The sequence below is a fragment of the Cricetulus griseus genome, chromosome 3 (genome assembly GCF_003668045.3).
Source record: "Cricetulus griseus strain 17A/GY chromosome 3, alternate assembly CriGri-PICRH-1.0, whole genome shotgun sequence".
Taxonomy (NCBI): domain Eukaryota; kingdom Metazoa; phylum Chordata; class Mammalia; order Rodentia; family Cricetidae; genus Cricetulus; species Cricetulus griseus.
The window spans coordinates 87,436,284-87,457,081 of record NC_048596.1 but is presented as its reverse complement, the minus strand read 5'-3'; the positions used below and the strand labels follow the sequence as shown (position 1 = coordinate 87,457,081).

The following is a 20,798-nucleotide window of genomic DNA, read 5'->3' as shown; positions in this document are numbered from 1 at the left end:
GTTAATTCTTTTTTTCAGTACTGGGGTCGGAACCCAGAGCCTCGAATATGTTCCATCTACAGTGCCTTGCTTCCGTTTCTGCATTTCTGCTATTTCTGTTTATGCGGACCCTGACTCTAGGCTTTATGATTCATCTTAATCCAGTAAATGTTTACATATAAGGTTGCAGGGAGTAAACTCTTGGGAAAAAGGTCCCAGAACCCCTTGTTCCTGTGACTGGGAGTGGGACCCAGCAACAGGCTAAAGCTGATGCTTATTTAAGAGATTAAAAGGCAGGCCCACCCACCTCTTAAGAAAAGGTGAGATTCTGCCTCTCAAGCAGGGAGTCCAGGAAGGTTTGTGGAGATGGCTAGTTTTTGTCAGCACCTGGAAGGGTGGGCTGAAGTGCAGGTTGAGTGCTGTTTCCAGCAGATGTAAAAGGCCCAGGTAGAGACAAGCTGTAAGGACAAGAGCTGTGTTGAGATCCTGTTGAAATACTGGACATGTACCTCAGTGTTCACAGCATGCACTTTAGGGTAACCCTTTTTGGGTGCAGCTGGTTCTAAAACCTATATGAACTGGCTCATATAATCCACACAGGGTCTCCAATGAGCCGTGTCTGCCTCTCCATTTTACAGATGAGTAAGCTAAGACTTATAGCAATGAGCTAACTACTCAGGATCACACAGTTAGATCTGAGGTGGCCCTGTCCTTACACCTCGAGGCTCTGTGTCCCTAACCTCGAAACTGCCCTGCTTGTATGCTGTGATTGGGGCATGAGATCTGGAAAGAGGAAGATGCTGTATGCTTAGAGGTTTAGGGATGCAAGAAGAGGGTCAGAGATGGGGATGAGATGTTTGCCAGCAATGCCTAGGGCTGCAGAGTTGCAGGTGAGGCTCAACCATAGTCTGCACAGAAGGAAGAAGGTGGCCTCGGGGGCGGGGGGTGGGGGGGGTGGGGTGGGGGTGGGGGAGGGAGAGCAGCAAGGCCTCTCTCTTCTGATTGTGGTACAGTGCACTCTTGGAGCAAAGGCACTGGACCGCACTGTCCCATCCTGTTGTCTGTAGAAAGCAGGGAGTAGGACAAGGGGGACAGATGAGAGCCAGCCCTGATTATTTGGCAGACCCTGGAGCTTTTCTGCAGCCTGATTGCTTTCGAAAGCTGTTTTCCTGCTGAGACCCAAGTGTGACTCCTCCCCCATCCTAAATGCTGTGGCAATCGCTGTTTTTCTTCGAAAATTGGGCCCATGTGGGTTCTGTGTGGTTCCATTTTTATAGCCTTATTACCTTGTCCCCACGATGTAAGAAGCTTTTCTACCTCTTTAAGCTTTGCTGTGAAAATTGGTTCTTAAAAGGCACAGAGTGTCTCTCATCACCGGAGTGGTGCTGTCTGTGGCAGTACTTTCCTGCACACTTTGCCACACAGGCTTCTCTGCCACCACTTGTCTTGGGTCTCTGATCATTGGCAATTCACTGAGAACTCTGGGTGACTCTCCAATCTCACTAAATGTTGGCTGATTGCTCCCAGGAGAATTTGTGCTTGTAAATTACCCAGTCTGCTCCTTCCTTCCTTCCTTCCTTCCTTCCTTCCTTCCTTCCTTCCTTCTTTCCTTTTCTTTCTTTTTTTTGGGTTTTGTTTTTTAAAATAATTTGTTTATTTTTATTTCATGTGCATTCATGTTTTGCCTGCATGTATGTCTGTGAAAGTGTCAGATCCCCTGAAACTGGTGCTACAGAGAGTTATGAGCTGTCATATGGGTGCTGGGAATTGAACCTGGGTCCTTTGGAAGAGCAGCCAGTGCTCCCAACCACTGAGCCATCTCTCTAGCCCCCATTTTTTGTTTCTTGGCTTTTCAGGACAGGGTTTCTTTGTGTAGCCTTTGGCTGTCCTGGAACTTGCTTTGTAGACCAGGCTGGCCTGGAACTCATCTGCTGCCTCTGCCTCCTGAGCACTGGGATCATTTCTCACCCTTTTAACAGACTCCTAAGAAATAGGCATGCTATCCTATGCTCTCAATTGCTAATCTGATGCCATTTATTTCTGCTGCTCCTTCCTTTCCTATGCCACTGTTCTAATAACCTGTGAAGGGTCTGAAGCCAAGACTGGGCATATGGCCTGGAGTTGATAACAAGAGCAGTTAGCATTTGGGGAGCCTGAGCTGTTTGCAAGGAAGGGATTTTCTGCTCATGATCTTAATTATTCCCAAACCCTCTGAGTAGGTACTATGATTCCAGTTCTGTTTACAGAGGGAGGGTGAGGGTGAGGGACATGGCTGAGTTCAAGTGCTTAAAGACCGGAGTTAGATCACAGATTCCATGTAGAAAAGTGGGTCATAGTGGTTTATAACGCTAATCTTAGTGCTGCTGAGTTGGAGATAGGCAGCTTCTTGGGGCTGGCTGGCCAGCTTAGCATACTTGGCAAGTTGAGCCTGTCTCAAAAAACAAGGTGCATGAGGACCAGAGAAACAACACTGAAGATGGTTCTCTGGCTTCCATAAGCATGTGTTTACACATACACGTGCACACATTTGCACTCCGTACACACACAGGCACACACACACACACACACACACACACACACACACACACACACACACACACAGGCATATACACAGAGGCATACACACACACACACACACACACACACAAACACACCACTAGACAACCTTGCCTCAGGTCACACAGCTAGGAAATGATGGAGCTGGGCTTCACCAGTGTTTCTGCCCTCCAGCCAATGTGCTTGCTTCATTCACTTAATAGATGATTGAGTACAATATGCTGGGAACTGTTCTTGACCTAAGGACTACAGCAAAGAAAGAAAAGAGGCGGTGTGTGTGGGGTGGTATGGGGTTGGGGGCACGGAACAAAAATCCCCTTAGCACAGGTGTAAGTGGGAACTTACTAGGTCCATACTGGAGAAAGGGTGTAGGAGTTCACCAAAGAAGCTGAACTCTGGAATGGGGATTGGTGTTGCCAGTGACCCATCTGGCTCCTATCCCCTCTTCTTTCTTGTATTGGCACTGGTCTTACCACCTCTGGATAAGCTGAGGGCACAACTGCTAGCAGCCTCAGTTTACAACTTGGGCATGGGGAGGAGGGGTGTCCTTTTTCTGCATCTGGCAATCAGTTCTAGAAGAAGGCTCTGATTGGCTTGTTTTGGAGGGTGTGCCTCTTTTGGGCCAATCACTGAAGGGCCAGGGAGTGAGGGCAGTGTTCCTCTCCCTGTCCAGGCAGCCTGGTGCCTTAAACAGTCCAGTGGCCTATTTAAGAAGATCTGCACTCAGGGCAGGTGAAAGGAGTGTATCTTGGCTTACTTTAGCAGGTTTTGAGGACTGTATGGTACAGTAGTGCAGGAATTCTTTATTTAGGTTTTATTAGAACTAGTCCAGATCCTATATGGAGTAGTGATTAGAAATCTGTGTATGGGATGGCTGGGGGTGGTTAGGAGGCTCTGAGGAGGGCTGCTGGGGCCCTAACTATGGCTCCTGAGTGATTGCATCTGAATTTTACCTCCAGTTAGGATGTCAGTAGGTGGAAGAGAAGATAGGGTGTAGAGACAGAAATGTAAACAAGACTTACTGACCAGCTGGAGGCTGAAAGAAGAGAGGGTTAGGAAAGGTTTCCACCCCCTGGGGCTACATATGCATGCTTTGGAAGGAGAGCCTGATTTTTGTAAATCAGTAAGGCAATTTTTGGAAGTCCTTAAGTAGTGACAGATCCCATGTATCTCATTCTTGGACTGACTTGTTGACCTCTTACTGATACCATAGCTGGAAGGGAACACCGACTTCCTCTCCCTTCAAATGTTTCCTTTCTTCAAGAAATCAGAGAATATGAAAGCATCAGAACTGCCAGGCTAAAAAGGGGATGATAGATGGGGGTTAGAGGGTGCATTGGCCTGGCCACCTGCCCCAGGGGCCTGTAGGTTTAGAAATGCCTGTCCCTCTGGCTCCTTGCCAGGAAGACTTTGAAGGATTCTAGCAAAGTGACCTGATATGACTCATGTAGTAACAGACTTCTTCCTCTAATGAGAGTCAGCTATGGCTAGAGGTGTGAATGGCCCTGAGGGTAGAAGTGAGGACCCCATTAGGAAACTGTTGTGACAGTCTAGAATGGTGACAGCAGGGGAGGTGATGAGAAATGGCCATGCTAATATATGTGGATGTGAAAACAAGTTTGGGTGAGGATTGGATATGGGGAGAAACTCGGATCCTGAGAATGGCAGCTGGAAAAGTTGCCTTATACTAAGATGCTCACAGAGCCACAAGCTGGTCTGGGGAGGTAGGAGTCGTGTTAGATGTGCTGAGCCTGAGATACCCACTGTGGTCCACATAGAGCTCTGCACCTTTGACCTCTGACTTGACCACAGCAATTGACTATTGGTTGAATGAGAGGCCCAGGCTGGGAGAAAAATCTGGGTGAGCATCAGGTACAGAGGTCACATTTGAATTAGATTAAATAGACCACCAGCAAATGACAGTAAAGAGAGAAGACCTGGTAAGATAAGGAGAAAGAAACAAAGACAATGAATTATCCAGTAAAGTGAGTTGAAAACCAAGAAAGCATGCAAGCCATGGCAGGAGAGTGTCAAGCTAAAGTAGTGATTAACGGAGGCCAAGAGCTACAATGGGGGCGTGTAGGACATGACCATGGGTCTAGTGGCTTGAAGGATACACGGTCATGTGTTTAGCTTAAAGTTTCACCTTACAAATAGGTTTGAGTTTCTGCCCTAAGGGGAAGTGTGTGTGTGTGTGTGTGTGTGTGTGTGTGATTTAAGATGGATTGAAATGAATCTGGAAAAGATGGTAGTGTTCAGCAGTGTATCCATTCACTCGCTCATTCATTCATTCATGCATGCTTTACTAGGACTTTCTGGTCACAGAGGCTTAGATACAGTTTCTATTCTACAGATGAAGAGAGTTCTGGAGGTGGATGGTGACAATAGTTGTACAATATGAACATGGCTGAATACTGCCAAGCCGTATATTGCCAAATAGTTGAGATTATGAACTTTATTTTACATGTATTTCACCACAGCTTAAGGAAGAATCACACTTAAGAAACTGGTATGGGCTACAGTGTTGGAATGGATGGCATCAGTAGGTGGTCAAGACGGTAGACAAAGATACCCAACTAGAGGGCATGGTGAATCCTCAAATACAGAGGTCAAGTCAGAGGTCAAGGGTGCAGAGCTCTATGTGGACCACAAACCTCTGTGTTTGAGGATTCACTGTCTGTCTTATCTTTCTGGACAGTAGGGTCCATTTGGGGAATCTGGGTGAGTGGAGGCTGCAAAGTGAACCTGGGCCAGTTGGTACAGGCCTCACATCCTGGTTTTGATTCTGGGAGCGTCTGAAGGTTTCTGCCAGGGGCGTGTCATTGCCAAGGTGTGCCTTTAGATTAATCTCACTAATCCTTCTGGCAAACTATTGCCTATTCAAAGCAATGGGACTGGGGCATGCATTCCTATGGTGAAAACTATGTTCTTGCAGAAGTCTAGAATGTAGGCATGTGGTAATGAATTGAATGTGTTGTTTTCTTAGCCACGGAACACATTGATTGAGGACCATCTAAATGCCTGTGGTGTTCTAGACAGCAGAGTCAAGAAGAAGGGTTTTGAGAGATTCTACAAATCTCTCAAAAACCTGTAGTCCAGAACCTCCTACCTCCAAATAAGAGATCCTGCCATATATAGTGTGTTGCCACAGATATGTCACCAGTGTTCCATGGAAGCTGACAGGGTGGTACTTGGTATGTCAGAGAGGCCTCTATGCCAATGAGTTTGCAGGGTAAGCTGGCATTTTCTAGACAGAAGCAGAGCTGGCATTCCAGAAGAATGGTTAGTAAAAACTTTATGCATGGTGCCAGTTAAAAATGAACATGTAACATTCTCTTTTAGAGCTAAACCTTTATTTTCTTGCTTTCAGGTGGTGGTGGCTACAGTGTACACTTTTGGAACAAAACTTAAGGTTTCAAATGTGGAACCCTAGGCCTTCATTGGTAAGTTTGTTTGATGCCCTTTTACCAAATGATGCAGTTGAGGTTGTGTTTGGGATGAAGAGCAAGCTTGTTATTATTGCAGGTGCCCAGTGGATGTTATGAAGCCTGAATCCCAGAGAAGTCTATATCATAGGCAGAAAGGATAGTTTTTGTGATTGGTGTAGACCAGTGGTTCTCATCCTGTGGGTTGTGACCCCTATGGGAAGTCTAATGACCCTTCCACAGGGGTCACATGTCAGATATCATGCATATTAGATATCCACATTGTAATTCATAACAGTAGTAAAATTACAGTGATAAAGTAGCAATGAAAATAATTTTATGGTTGGGGGTCACCACAACATGAGGAACTGTATTAAAGGATTGCAGTGTTAGGAAGGTTGAGAACCACTGGTGCAGACAGAGGTCAGAGGAGGAGAACCCACAGGCTTGGGGGATGGATGCAGCTGACCTCACAGACAAGCAGTGCTTTGGCATTATCTGAGAAGAAAAGGTAGATGGAAAACTGTCCAAGGATGGAATACGATTTTCTGTACATAGGAACATGAATGTAGGGTGTAAAGAAACTGTAAAGGGCCCATCCACAGACCAGCAGGAACAAAAGTTTTGAAGTAGCTTGGACAAGATCTTTGGTACCTACTGCCATCTGACAGTGATAGCCCAAGTCAGCACACTCGTTCAGTGAAGGACCAGATGAATATGGCCTTGTTCAGAGCTGCTCAGCTCTGCTTGGTAGCCTGGAAGCAGCCAGGATGCTTTGTAAATGAGGTCTATTAAAACCGTATCTACAGAAATGGGGTAGACTCGATTTGACCTGTGGTTTGTTGTTTGTCAACTCTTTTTCTAGACCCCCAAGTTCCAACTTAGGCTCTTAGACTTATTTCCAAGGCAGTGGGAATCTGTTTCAGTTACATTGAGTGAAGAAGTGACAGGAGCTAACACTAATACACACAGGCTGTCATGTGGCCAGTAGCAGATACACAATGGATGGGAGATTGCAAGGTAAGAGCCCATTTGATTTTCAGACTTAGTAGATTCTAAAGACAGGAGTCAAAGTAGTTGAAAGTTGAAATTTGATGTTTGTTTCATAACAGTATCATCAAGAGAAGTGCAGGGCATGGCTGGAAAGAGATAGTTGATGTTGATATTGAGTGATTGATTGATTGCCATGCTGAGGACTGAACCCAGGCCTTCATGCATGTTAGACAAGTCTTGGTTCATCGGTAGGAGATGTCCAGTTTACAGTTGGTGATTCAGAACTGAAGCCTGCATGGAGACAGTTATGTCTGGAGATGTAGATTGGACTTCTTAGTACTTTTGGTTGTTAGCCTTAGTCCTTAACAGCTAAGCCATCTCTCAGGCTGCACACAATAGTTTTGAATAAGTGGAGGGCTGACCTTTGATAAACATGCATAACTTGGGGGTGGGAGGAAGAAGGTGAGAGGCACCCAGAGGCCAAGGAAAAGGTATGCCAGAAGAGCCTAGCCTGTAACTTTGAGGCAGGCCAAGCATGTTGTGACCAGTCCTTGCCTTTCTTGGAGCTGAGTGTGTTGGTGCTTGTGTGTACATTGGGCTTCTGATTGTGTTCTTAGGCTAGCTTTGAGGTGTGGTATTCCTAACTCTGCCACAACTTGCACTGTGGAATCCAGCCTGGGTTTGCACTCTGGCTGTGAGACACAAAATGTGATCTGTAGGGAGAAATAGTTGTATTTGTGTAAAATAGGGGAGAAAATAAAATAGCCCAAATGAAGTCAAACTTACCGTGGGAGTCTGGACAAGTGTGTGGGAGTTGAGGTCACTTCCTAGGTTACTGACCATTTTGTGCTCTGTGCATCTTGGCATATGCTCTGTGGTTGGAATGCTAAGCCCTTTTTGCCTTGGTTTGTGTGAAGGTAGGAGGTTGAGATGGAACAACAGAAGCAGTGGGTGTGCCTATTGAGCCACCACTGAAATGCTGAGTCCTCCATGTGCATCTTTCCATTTCAACTTTGCATGACCTCTGCTGGGAGAGTTAGTATTCCAGTTTCAGCAATAAGGAAATCTAGTTACCGAGAAGTTGGCAAAGTAACAAGGTATTGGAACCCTCTTCTGCATGACCCTTGGCATGTGTGCTTGGTTTCTTTATCTAAGTCTGGGATTTCTTCTCCCACTGATGTAGAAATAGATGGAGTCAGACTAACAATTGAGAGCATAGTGTAGGTGTTCTTATTTTTTAGGAGCCTGAGTGTGGTGGTGTATACCCTTGATCCCAGTACTCAGGAGACAGAGCCAGATGGATTTCTGTGAGATTGAGGCCAGCCTGGTCTACAAAGCAAGTTCAAGGACAGCCAGGGCTACTCAGAGAAACCCTGTCTTGAAAAAACAGGGGAAAAAAGTGAGAGTTGTTTGAAAATCTGGAAAAGATGACAATCAAACCTCAAACACTTAGTAACATCCCAGGAAGATTGTCCTTCAGTTGGAGAAAGAGACAGCTCTGGGTTTGGAAAGGGACTGCCATAAAAGGCATGAGAGTGGAATTCCAGGTCTAACTGTGTGGTGACCATGTTGCAATTTTTCTGCTTGTCTCCAGCATCAAGTCACAAAGGCACATCCCATTTTGTTTTCTCACCATGTCTCCAGCATATAGCACAGGCAGGCTTAGAGTGTATTATATGCTCTCTAATTATTTGTTGTTTCCAGTGAGCCAGGTGACATTGGATACTGACTTCATTGCTGTGATAAAACACCATGACCAAACAACTTAGAAAAGAAAGTGTTTAATTTGGGGCTTATGGTTTCAGAGGGCTAGAGTCCATAACCATCAAGGTAGGGAACATGCCAGCAGGCAATGCACTGGTCAGTAGCTGAGAATTTATATCTTGAGATACAACCACCAGGGCAGGAATGCGACTTGGGAATGGCATAGGCTTTTGAAACCTTAAACCCAGCCCCTAGTGACACACCTCCTCTAAGAAGGCCACACCTCCTAATCCTTCCCAGACAGTTCTAGTTTTCAGATATATGACAGGCTCTGTTCTCAGTACCATAGTTAAACAGGTGACACAGGACGGGGTTTCTTTCTTTTTTTTTTTTCTTTTTAATTTTTTTAAAAAACTTTTAATTGAATCTTTGTGGATTTTACATCATGCATCCCAGTCTCACTCATCTCCCTGTCCCCTCCCCTCTGCCCTTGTGATCTCCTCCCCCCAAACAAAACAAAATTTAAAAGTGTAACCTAAAAACAAGAAAGAAAGAGAGAAAGAAAGAAAGAAAGGAAGGAAGGAAAAGAAAAGAACATTTCGGCATGGAAGCTGTGGTATGGCCCAGTGAGTCACACAGTATACCTCTTATACCTCCAAACATTTTTTTTTTTTTTTTCTGAGACAGGGTTTCTCTGTAGCTCTGGAGCCTTTGTCATGGATCCTTGGCCTGGCTTCTGCTATACCATTGATGGGCTGTCACTGGGACTCTTCCTGGATATACTGTTGTTGTTCTGTGTCATGGAGATCCCATAGCTTTGGATCCAAAGATCCAGCCTCTTTACATATTCCAGCAGTTCATAGATGAGGTGAATGTTGGGGTGGGCTATAAGCCTGGTTCTGGGCCTGGGTTGGTCAGCCCACCAGCTTTCCCTCATCTTCACCACCATCCATCACCACCAGGGTGAGCTCTTCAGCACTGTCCCAGCTAGCTCTTCAAATGCAGCAGGAAGCAAGGAACAAGGCCAATTCTCCTGCTCTCACACCCTCAGGTCTGGCTCTCGAACACTCATACCACCAGGGGCAGCTGTTTAGCCCAGGCAAAGTATATGGCCCCCTCTCCCATTGCTACAGTTGGTGAGGGACAGCACCCAAGGCCAGCTCTCCCACCTGCCCAAGTTGGCAAGGGGTCGGGGCTGGAGGGCATATTTCCCCCACCCATGACATCACATGGCATATGAGAGAAGGGGCAGGTGCCATCTCCTGTTCTCATGTACATAGGACAGGCTGACCTGTGCCCCCACCTACAGGGTCAGCTCTAGTGTGCTCCCCAGGCGAGGTGTAGGGCCTGCTTTCCTGTGTGCTTCAGCTAGTGAGGGGCAGGACCAGCTCTCTTGCTCTTGTACCCCAGGGCCAGCTCTCCTGCCCACCACAGATGGCAAGGGGCAAGGGGCAAGGAGGTAACAGGGTTTCTATCATCACAAGGCAGACAACAGCATGTCTAGAACACCAGGAGTGCTCATGGTGAGAAGTAAAGTGAGGTTGAGAGTGGGGAGGGGTGATGGGTCAGGTAGGGTGTTCAGAGAAGGGTTTTCCTACGAGCAAAGTGGAGGAAGCCTGTGGGGAATCACCAAAGCTCTTGGAGGAGGCATGGGTTTGTCAGCCATGATCTCTACACTTCCTCTTGGTCTTTTGCTCATGACTTCATTGCCCCTGCTTCCACAGTCAGGGGCAATGTCCTGAGGTCTCTCTGGTGGTGCTCAGCGTTCTGGCCCTGGGTCATCCCAGTGGCCTACTCTCCCCTGGCTCTCTCCTCGTAAGCCTGCTTGTACCCTGCCCTTTTCCTATCTTTGGTGTAAGGTTCTGCTTGGCCCCTTCTTCATCTCTCTGCTGTTTTCCTGGAAGAGCTCATCTGTACTCCTTTTCCCCAAGGGTCTGTAGGCCTGTTTCACAGCCAGACTTTGCCCAGTCTCCCAACAGCTGTCACCCTCATCTGAGTGCCCTTGGCCTGTTCCCCTCTCCACTTCTAGACTCATCCTTGGCTTGTCCTTTCTGTCAGCTGGCTTATCCAGTATCTTGTCAGGTCTGTGTGATAGTCACCTTTACCTGCTGAGCCATCTCACTGGCCTTTGTCAATCATGTTTCTTCTCTTCCCCATCTTTCTCTTCCTCCATTCTAGTTCATATTCTTAGCAATACTGTTTCAAACTCACACATCTCATATGGCCTCTTCTACTTAAATCTCTCCACAGGATCCCCATTGGCTTTAGAGTAAAGTTAAGCCCTTTCTACAACCTGTAGCCTTCCCATTACCTGGTATTTAGCCACTTGCCACATTCTCAGAGTTCCAACCCAGCCCAGCCACCAATAGCTTCTGCTTCCAGTACCTTTGCCAGCTCTGGGTTCTCTCCTGGGAATGACCTGACCACTATTCCCCAAGTAGGGGCGCAGCTCCAGTTTCCTCTGTTCTACTGGACATCCCCTCACTTCCTCCCCTGACCTGGAGCTAACCTTCCTCCTGCCTTCCAGAATACCCTGCATGGCTCTCTGGTATATAAGGCACTTACTGGAGAGCTGTTGACTTCCTTACCTGTTATGTTCAGTAAACTGAGCTTCTTAAGGGCGGAGAACACACACACACACACACACACACACACACACACACACACACACACACGCACGCACGCACGAGTGAGGAGGGAAGGACAGAGAAGGAGGTAGAGAGGGAGGGAGAGAGCGAGCCCCCCCTTCATTCTCCGCCAGCACAGTGCACCTGGCTCAGGAAGTGTTTATTGAAAGAGTGTGGATAGCAGAGTCTGTTTGCACAGCTAAACAACAGATTTGTAATGTGATCAGATGTACGTGGAATTGGAGGTTCATTGGTGGTTGAATTTGATGGGGCCAAGCCCCTTCTTAACTTCAAGTGCTGGGCAGATTGTTCTAGGCTTGTGGTTGACTGTTGTGTTTCCCAACATCCTGGGACTTCAGGAACATTTATTTTCTGTGTTATTTGCCTCTGACTTTCAATTACATTTTGTTGTTGATGGAATAATACTTGCAATTCACAATGAAAAAATAATCCATCAAGGAATTCTCAGGATTGAAGTCCATCTATCTAATATCTTAAATTAGCCCAGTATTGATTCTTGCCATCTCCCATCTGGTAGCCTTTCCCTTAGTCTGGCTGTAGGGTGTGGATCCCTAGTTGCCCTCTGTGGGCATAGATGGTAAGGGACATCCTTACTACATCTGGTGTCTTGTGATGTCCTCAGTGAGTGTGTACTGAGAAGTGACATGAACTTGTCAAGACTCTGACCAGGCATCCCAGGCAAGTGTCTGCAGTCCCCTGGGAGCTAACACAGTGATGGAGTTTACAGCAGATCAATGCACATGTTTTTGTAAGGGGGCTCCATGCTTGTCTCCTTCACTTCCTTTTGTGTAGAACTGGGATGGTGTGCCAAGAATGCAGGTCTTTTATGTGTCCTCAAAGTAAGCTGGGAAGACTTTCCAGAAGAGAGCTGTCTAGACTCAGAGGTGTCTTGCTGCCCAGGGTGCCCAAATGGGTGCTCAGTTGCTTTCCTGCTTACCAGACTGCCTTGCTGTGCAGGGATTTTCCACAGCTGCTCTATCTGCATGGAAAACATTTTCCCCGTCCTTGCCTGTCCCACGTCTGTGTGTGCATTCCAGCAGATACACAGGAAAGCTTCCTTGATAAGAAAACTAGGTCTGAAGGGCCTAGGCCTGGCCCAGTATGATGTGGTAGACTTTGGGGAGCCCCTTTTGAGGGCCTTACCCTGCCTGGGGAGTGGAGGGGGGATGGCTAGTGGCAGGTGGGATGTTGGGGGGGAGGGGAGGAAGAGGGAGAAGGGATTGACATCTGAAGCAAGCTTGTTCCTAATTTGAACTAATAAAATAAAATAAAGAATACTAGGTCTGTTGACTGACCTAAGGCCTTCACACATTAGGCAAGCTCTCTAGCCCCTAGCCACCTCCTCAGCTCAGAAGGCTAGGTAGTCTAACCATTGTTTTCCACATGTCATTGCTCACACAACTGACAGCTCAGTGTGTGTCAAACACTGCTTAATGGGAAGTGCTTGGTGGGAAGCTACTGCACACAGGGGCTCAGACAATGTCAACTGAGGTACTATTGTGACTACCCATAAGATATCATGTGGGACTCTGAGGCCTGGACTGAATCTGGTAGTGGCAAGCGTAGTCCCAGGTTCCAGGCTGCTTATGTGTGCTTATGCCCATTCTGCTATGTCCTGTGTCCTGTGTGCAAGCAACCCATCCTCCTCCTCCTTGTCAGCATTCATCACAGAGGTCACTGTGCAATTATTTGTGTGTTTATTGGGCCAGTGGCTGTTTGTTTTCATGTTGGACAGTCCCTGTTTTCCCCAGGATGGTAACAGTATCTAAAACCTTTTTTTTTTTTTTTTGGTTTTTCAAGACAGGGTTTCTCTGTGAAACAGTCCTGGCTGTCCTGGAATTCACTCTGTAGACCAATCTGGTCTCAAACTCACAGAGACTCTCCTGCCTCTGCCTCCCAAGTGCTGGAATTAAAGGTGTTCACCACTACCACCCAGCAGATTTTTGTTGTTGTTGTTGTTTTTTTTTTTTTAAGACAGGGTTTCTCTGTGTAGTCCTGGCTCTCCTTCTCACTTTGTAGACCAGGCTAGCCTCGAACTCCAGAGTTCCATCTGTGTCTGCCTCAAGAGTGCCGGGATTAAAGGCGTGTGCCACTGCCTCCAACACCTGGTCTAAAACTCTTTTAAGTAGGTGCCCCACACTGGGTTGACTGACAGCCCAAGGGATCAGTCACTCACCCATGGAATCTCCCTTCCACTTGTCTGAGTGCTGATTGTGTAACATCCACAGACCCCTACTCTGTGGAGCTTCCTTGTGCTGTGTCGTGGAATTAGTACCAAGCCTCACTTCCTGGGATCTTCATTAGAGCCATCTGCTAAGGAAGCATCTAGGCTTGGTGGAGTCTGTCCCTTCTGCCCCCTTGTTGTCCTTTGTCTACCATGGACACCCATCCCTCCTTTTTTTCTTATAATGAAAGGGGCCACTGGGCCTCCTAGGACAGAGACTCGTGTGTGTGAACCCGCACATATTCCCAAGGATGACTGACCATGTGGGTCATAATGACCTGTGCACCTACCATCCTTGTCCTGGAGCCCATAAGGGCCCAAAGCAGCCCTGGCTTTAGTGTTTGTGGTCTCAGGGTTCTGCAGAAAGGGCAAGGGAGAAACACAAGTAACTTCCATAAGAGCAGCTACTTCAGGTACAGGTGTGTGCTGGTGATGCAGATGTGTCTGCAGCTGCTTCAGGTGCAGGTGTGTGCTAGTGATGCAGATGTGTCTGCAGCTGCTTCAGGTGCAGGTGTGTGCTGGTGATGCAGATGTGTCTGCAGCTGCTTCAGTTGCAGGTGTGTGCTGTGTATTTTCTTTGTATAATTTATCACTCAGCTATACTTCCTTCTCCCTGGGGACCAATGTGTTGCTTTGAATAGTAGATATTTCATAGCTCTCAGCTAAATAAGTATTTCCTGGCCTCATCTGAAGGCACCCTCTTCCCTGCTTTGGTGCCTTTGTGACCACTGACTCATGTGGCCATCAGGACCCTCTTCCCAGAACCCAGTGATATGAAAACTTTATGTAGACTCCAAGCAGCTTGTAGGGTTGGGCTGCAGAGGAAGCCGGGTTCCCCAGGGCACTTTACCAGGCTGTTAGGGCCTTCTCGGGCCAGCCTGGCTAAAGTCCAAATGACTCACACTGTTATTTAGTGAGAAAAACAAAAACAGTGATGGCTTCTGACCAGGTTGGGAAAGGGAACAGTGGTAGTAGAGAAGGGGTCCGATAGCCAGGATCTGGGCACCTATATTGGCTGTAGACTGAGATGTGCTAGAAGTGCAGACAGCCTCCAACACACCTCCTTCAAAGAACACTGGCACCCTGGCTATAGGCTGTAGGGACAGGCCTGCTTTGGGTGTTCGCTGTGCCCTGACCTGAGACAAAGCTTCAGGCTCTTCCTATTCTGTAGGTGGGATTGTAACAGGAGAAGTACCCTTTGTGTGATCCTCACATGTAGAAAACACCATCTAGTATCTGCTGTCACAAGCACTGTCCCTGGAAGAACCCTTGTTAACAGTAACTGTGGCAAGACTGATGAAGATATAAACCCTCAGAGCACAGCCTCTCCAGGCTGTGACGGGTCATGGTGACATGACAAACACACTGCGAATCACTGGTTACACCTTGGTATTATTGTCAGCACAGATATATGTAGTTGCTTTGGCTTTGACAGAAATGACTGAGCCCTATTGTACGATGTTGACTCCAAGGTCCTCGTTTTTTCCGTCTGAGGTAGGTTTGTCAGACAGGCCCTTACTGGTCTCGTGCCCAGTGACTGTGTGACCCATATTGGCCAGCCTGGGTGCCAAGTGCCTGGACAGCACCTGGCATAGAGAAGCATGTCTGTGACTGCTGCTATTAGTGAACTATTTTTTTATGGTAAACATTTAACACCCAAAGATAAGCTTTTCTGGGTTCACTGATGATGAACCATGGCAATGTGTGAGCCTCAGAAGTGCTGTTCTCAAGTCATTCCTTCACCCATACTGTCACTTGCTGCTAGACCAGTGTGTTGACTTCAGTTTGGGGGCTAGAATAAAGACAGGTACTGTGAGTAGTTCAAAAAAAAAATCCCTAGCTTTGTGTCTATGTAAATAACTATACATAGTTTCAGAATTAGATATAGAGAGCCCCGTGATCGTCTTAGGTTAATTAGGAATAAGCTTTCTGCCTTTTCCTTCCCTGCAGTCGGGCATGGTGGTCTAGGCCTGTAACCCAAACACTTGGGAAGACAATCACTACAAGGTTGAAGCCAGTATTGTCTATGTAGCAAGTTCCAGGCCAGCCAGGTCTACTCAGCTACCTACATCCTGTCTAGAAACAACAGTAGCAAGAAAATGACTCTCCAGATGAAGGTTGGGGTATACTGGGAAAGGTTACCAAGCAAGTAGGGTATTGATGATTGAATAGGAGTTGGACAGAAGATAAAGCCACACATGTTTAATAGGAAATGCTGTCAATTCAAACAGCATCATTCTTTGTGTAGACATGTTAACTTCCTTTCATCTCTGTCCATCTGTTGATATATTAGTTGGTGTGTATCTGTTCTCTTCCTGCTTCCTCTTATTATGCTTTTCCCTTCTTCCATGGCATCCTAAAAAATAAAAACACAAAACAGACTTTCTTAAAGAATTTCCCTTTTCCTTTCTGTCCCCTCTTCCCACTGGGCCCTGCCCCCCTCCCCCCATTTTCAACAAGTTCTCATGTCATCTAGTTAGCCTCAGACTTGCTGTGGAGCCAGGGCTAGCCTTGAGCCCCAGTTCCCCTTGAGCAGTTGCTTTATGTTTCGGTAAGCCCTCAGAGATGGTCTCACCTGGGCATTCCTAGAGCTGTCGTCTCCACCCTTTTTCTATGTTTACTGTGTCTTGGCTGGCTTAGTACTGAAGAAACTCCCCCCATCCCCAACCCCTGCTATGTTTGTTGTATGCCAGCCACATGCGTCTGCCTTTCAGTCTCCAAAACACCAGGCAGCTTTGGGAAACAAGCTGTGCCTTGCTTCCTGTGTTTGAGGAAACTGAGCTTTAGAAAGGTTAGGGAAGTGTAGTGGGCCATGCACAAGTGGTTCTTCGCCCCAGGGCCTACCCTCTGTTCTCAGCCTGCTGCTCTGCTGTCTTCCTTCCTGTTCATAGGCTCAGAATCATCTAGAAGTGTTTGTCGTGCTTCGTAGTCATACATGACCCCACACTTTCCTTTTCCACTCTCTTTTCTAAGGTAGCTGTAGGCAAGGAGTGTAAACTATTGACACTGGTGGCCTCCAGTGGGTATGGGAGAGAAGGCAGGGGCCCAGTCTAGAAGTGGAGGCTCAGTTCCACTTCTCTTCTACTGGGAGCTACTCAGGGACCCTGAGCAGACACCACTCTTCTCAGGCCCACACCTTACTTTAGCTTCTAAATCCTGCCAGCTGCAGGGCTCCAGGCCATAGATGAGGCTCTGCTGGGCGGTGGAGGGTATATTGGCATTGGTTTTCTACTCCCTGGTCATGGATCCTGTTCTTCCCAGCAAATCATCTGGCTTCTCCTGTCCCTGCATGTTGAGAAGGTCCAAGGCCTGCTTCCCAGCATCACTCCCAGAATTAAATGGTCTAACCACTTGGATTCTTGGCACACTGATTTTTGGACTCACTGGATGTCCCAGTTAGGGTTACTATTGTAATGATGAAACATTATGACCAAAAGCAACTTGGGGAGGAAAGGGTCTGTTTGGCTTATGCTTCCACATCACTATTCATCATTGAAGGAGGTCAGGACAGGAACTCAAACGGGGCAGGACCCTGGAGGCAGGAGCTGATGCAGAGGCCATGGAGAAGTGCTGCTTACTGGCTTGCTTCTTGTGTCTTGCTTAGCCTGCTTTCTTATAATGCTCAGGGGTGACCCCACCCACAATAGGCTGGGCCTTCCCCATCTATCACTAATTAAGAAAATGCCCTACAGGTTTGCTTATAGGCTGGCTTTATGGTGGGGTTTTCTCTATTGAGGCTCCCTCCTCTCTAATGACTGTAGCTTGTGTCAAGTTGACATAAAACTAGCCAGCCAGTGCATTGGGTTTCTGCTGCTTGAACCTACCCACCTTCACCAGGCACCATGTTACACTTCACCACCCTCTGAGATTCTTAGCACTTAAGTAAGACTTCTTTAAGCTCTTTGTTGCTAGAAAGTCCTCAAGGGAAGAAAGCATTCCACCCCAGTGAGTGTTATTAATGCTTCCATCCCAGTACCTTGTTTTGCAGCTTTGCCAGGGCAGGATTTCGAGTCATGGCTGCTTGTGGTTTCATCTATACCTCTCTGCAGCAAGGACTCCATTCATCTAAATGTCCTCTGTTCTCAGGCTTCAGGTTAGGTGATGGAACCCAGAGGAAGAGTGCTTGCCACTACAGTCCTGCAAGGGCTTGAGGACAGGAAGAGAGTGATAGTAAGGGCCCTGAAGGTGACTTTAGACCAAGTCTAAAAACATGAGGGCCAGTGGGTCAGCTACATCCCAAGCAGAAGAGTCATGGTAGACATAGGGGGCTGTCTAAAGGTGACACACAGGTTACATGTCTGGGGCTAGAGTCAGCAATGGATCATCCAAGTTGCTGTGTCAGGGTAAACATACATTCCACATGTGGATTCACCTCACCCTTGAGGCTTGGTGCCAGCCTGGACCTCGTTCCTGGGCCCTCATCTTTCACACCTACACTGAGCCATGTTATAGAATGCCCTGGCCTTCCAGAGTATTGTAGCTAAGCAGAATTCCCAAATTTTGTCTTTAAAAGGCAAAACTGACCCCTCTCCTCACCTTGCTGTTTGCCAGTTATCCCCTTCTTCTCTGAAGCCATCCAAACCCCAAATGTAGGAGCCACCATTGATTCTGTTTCTTCTCTCCTTCCTCGTGTTGCCTGACAAGTGATTTCTTGAGAGCTGTTTCTTCAGAGTACATCTGAAAGGTACCAGCCCTTTCTGCCGTCATCCAGCCCTTCTCCGTCCTAGTGGGTCACCTCTGGCACACTGGTCCTACTGCTGTCAGTGTTCCTCAGTCAGGCAAGGGCAAGCAAGGCCATCATGTCTCTTCCTACTCCAGACTCTCCAGTGGCTTTCCAGCATGCTTAGAATAGAACATAAATGTCTTGCTTTTGCCTGCCATACCTCCGCCTCCCCCTTCGTCTCCCCCTCCGCCTGCCCCTTCGTCTCCCCCTTCAGCACTCTCTGCTTACCTGACCTTTCCCCACATTCTGCATCTTCCTCTTTCTTGCCTCAGGCCTTTGCACTCACTCAACTCACCTCATTCTCACTTGCTATCCTCCCACATTTTTGCCTGGTTCAGTGTCGTGTGACAAAACTCTTCCAGGGAGATGCAACATACATGGCTTTTCACCCCATGACAGACCAAAGTACAGATGCCATTAAAGTCCAACTTGGTGAACCAGTGAGTTTTATTGGGGTTACAGGAGCAGAAATGACTCAGTGGCAGCTGCATCACCAAAGTCCATCTCAGCACAGGTGACAGCTCACAAAGCTGGAAACCTAGAACACTCTGCATAGCCTGCATACAGCCCAACAGGTTGGAGAGAGAATGTCCTTTCTGGGTCCCTCAGCCTAAACCTCTTCAGGCAGCTTGGCTGGTTTGTGATTCGTCCGCGCAGCTGGTCTACTCTCAGTTGTCTTTGCAGGTTTGCTTGTCTGAGAGTTTTCTTTGCAGCTTGGCTTTGCCTCATCTGAGAGGGAACCTCAGCTTTTATTGTTTACACTGGCAGGGAGGAGCCCAGTGAATCTGGTTAGTTTCAGGGACTTCCTGAAGGTATTTTGAGTTGTTTACCTTCCTGCTTAAGGAGCTTCACTGCAGGATAGACTGTTTCAATCTCTGTTCAAGTCATTTTTCACTGTCTATAAAAAAAAAAAATGTTTCCTTTCCTCAGCCCACCCAGCCGTTGTCCTGTCCTACTTTTTGCTATTTCTGTTAGCAGTCATCACTACGTTGTCTTCTTGTGTATTGTGAGTTGTATTTCTCTAGAATAGAAATCTACAAGGAGGGTCCTTTTTATTCTCACCCCTCTGGGTCTTAAAAAAAAAGGTGAGCTGTGATGAATCAGGATAGGCCTGCATGTGTTCCCAGACTCGGTGTCTGTTCTGTCCCTGTGCCTGCATGTGTTCCCAGACCTGGTGTCTGTTCTGTCCCGCAGACATTTTTCAGGAGGTGAGTGATGTTGGTCAACACTTTTATTTTAGAAAGCCAGCTGGTGGCAGTGTGGGGGCCGGGCTGTGGGAGGGATGTGGCAGAAAGTCTTCAAAGACTGTTAGAATGGTCCAGGAAATCGATGATGAGCCTATGCTGAGGGTACAGATGGCAGGACAGGGAGACTCTCTGAGGATCTGTGATTGTATTGGGATAGTGTGGTGCTGCAGGGATGTGGAGAGAGGCAGATAACTAACAACCCCCTGCTGTTAAGTAAGGAGCACTGTGCAGAGTGCTGGGTAGCACTGTGCAGAGCACTCCAAGGGGTATCTCTATGCAGCTTTGGAGCCTGTCCTGGAACTTGAGCTGTAGACCAGGCTGGCCTTGAACTCACAGAGATTAGCCTGACTCAGCCTGCCTCTGCCTCCTGAGTGCTGGGATTAAAGGCATGTGCCACCACTGCCCAGCTAAGTAAGCACATTCTTATCTATCCCAACAAGGTGTCCCTGGCTTTCTAACTAAGACTGTCACCCCTCCACCCCATACTCCACTCTCTCTTACAGTACTGGGGATTGAATTTAGTGATTCTCACATGCTAGGCTAGCACTCTACTACAGAGCCACTCCCCAGCTCAGCTATGAAACAGGCTGGTCTTAACTCACTCAATAATCTGGGCAGGTCTTGAACTCGGACTCCTCCTGCCTAAGCCTCTTGAGTAGCTGGAGTGACAGGCCAGTACCTCTAAGCCTGGCTGCACCCCAGTTTCTTAGGCCTTGTTCCAGTGTCTCCATTTATGATTCTGAGCCTCATAAAGTGAAATGCCACTGTCTATAGAGGCTACCTCTCATCTCTGCCATTGACGTAGAGACAACATGAGCAGCTACATCTGAGTGCTTCCTGGGTGTGGAGCATGGTGTGAAACAAGTCATGTGCATTTTGCTTGCCCTTACCATCCGTGAGAGTGTAGACTCAGATCCAGACAGGTTCAGAGTGACCCCAATTCACTGTAGCCCTTGGGAATGCTGCTCAAGTCTCTTCCACTGTTTTTCCCTAAATCTGTAAAATGGACATAATAATAGAGAGGCTCCATAGAGTTACTGTGAAAATCAAAGGAAACAACATGCTCCAGGTGTGGTGGTTGCATGCCTCTAATCCCAGTGCTTGGCAGGTGGAGGCAGGAAGATCAGGAGCTTAGGGCCATCCTTGGTTGTACAGTGAGTTTGAGGCCTGCCTCATTCCCTCCACCAAAAACAAAACAAAAAGAAAGAACATATACTTGATGCTTACTATGAGTTCAGTACTGTGCTGTCAGTCACTAATAGCACATTACAGATATGGTTATTATAATCACCGTCAGCA

At 47.4% G+C, this 20,798-nt stretch overlaps 1 protein-coding gene across 6 annotated transcripts in view; it reads left to right on the top strand.

The window, feature by feature from the left end:
• Positions 1 to 20,798, top strand: part of Arntl (aryl hydrocarbon receptor nuclear translocator like) — a 100,575-nt gene that overhangs the window by 19,433 nt on the left and 60,344 nt on the right. For 4 of the 6 annotated variants that reach the window (XM_027410118.1, XM_027410111.2, XM_027410112.2 and 1 more), the window contains one exon: positions 5,906 to 5,978. The gene's annotated coding sequence lies outside the window, so the exon portion shown is untranslated. Of the gene's footprint in view, positions 1 to 5,905; positions 5,979 to 6,825; positions 6,981 to 20,798 lie in introns of all 6 variants that reach the window. The other 2 variants (XM_027410114.2, XM_027410116.2) reach the window with 1 other exon arrangement.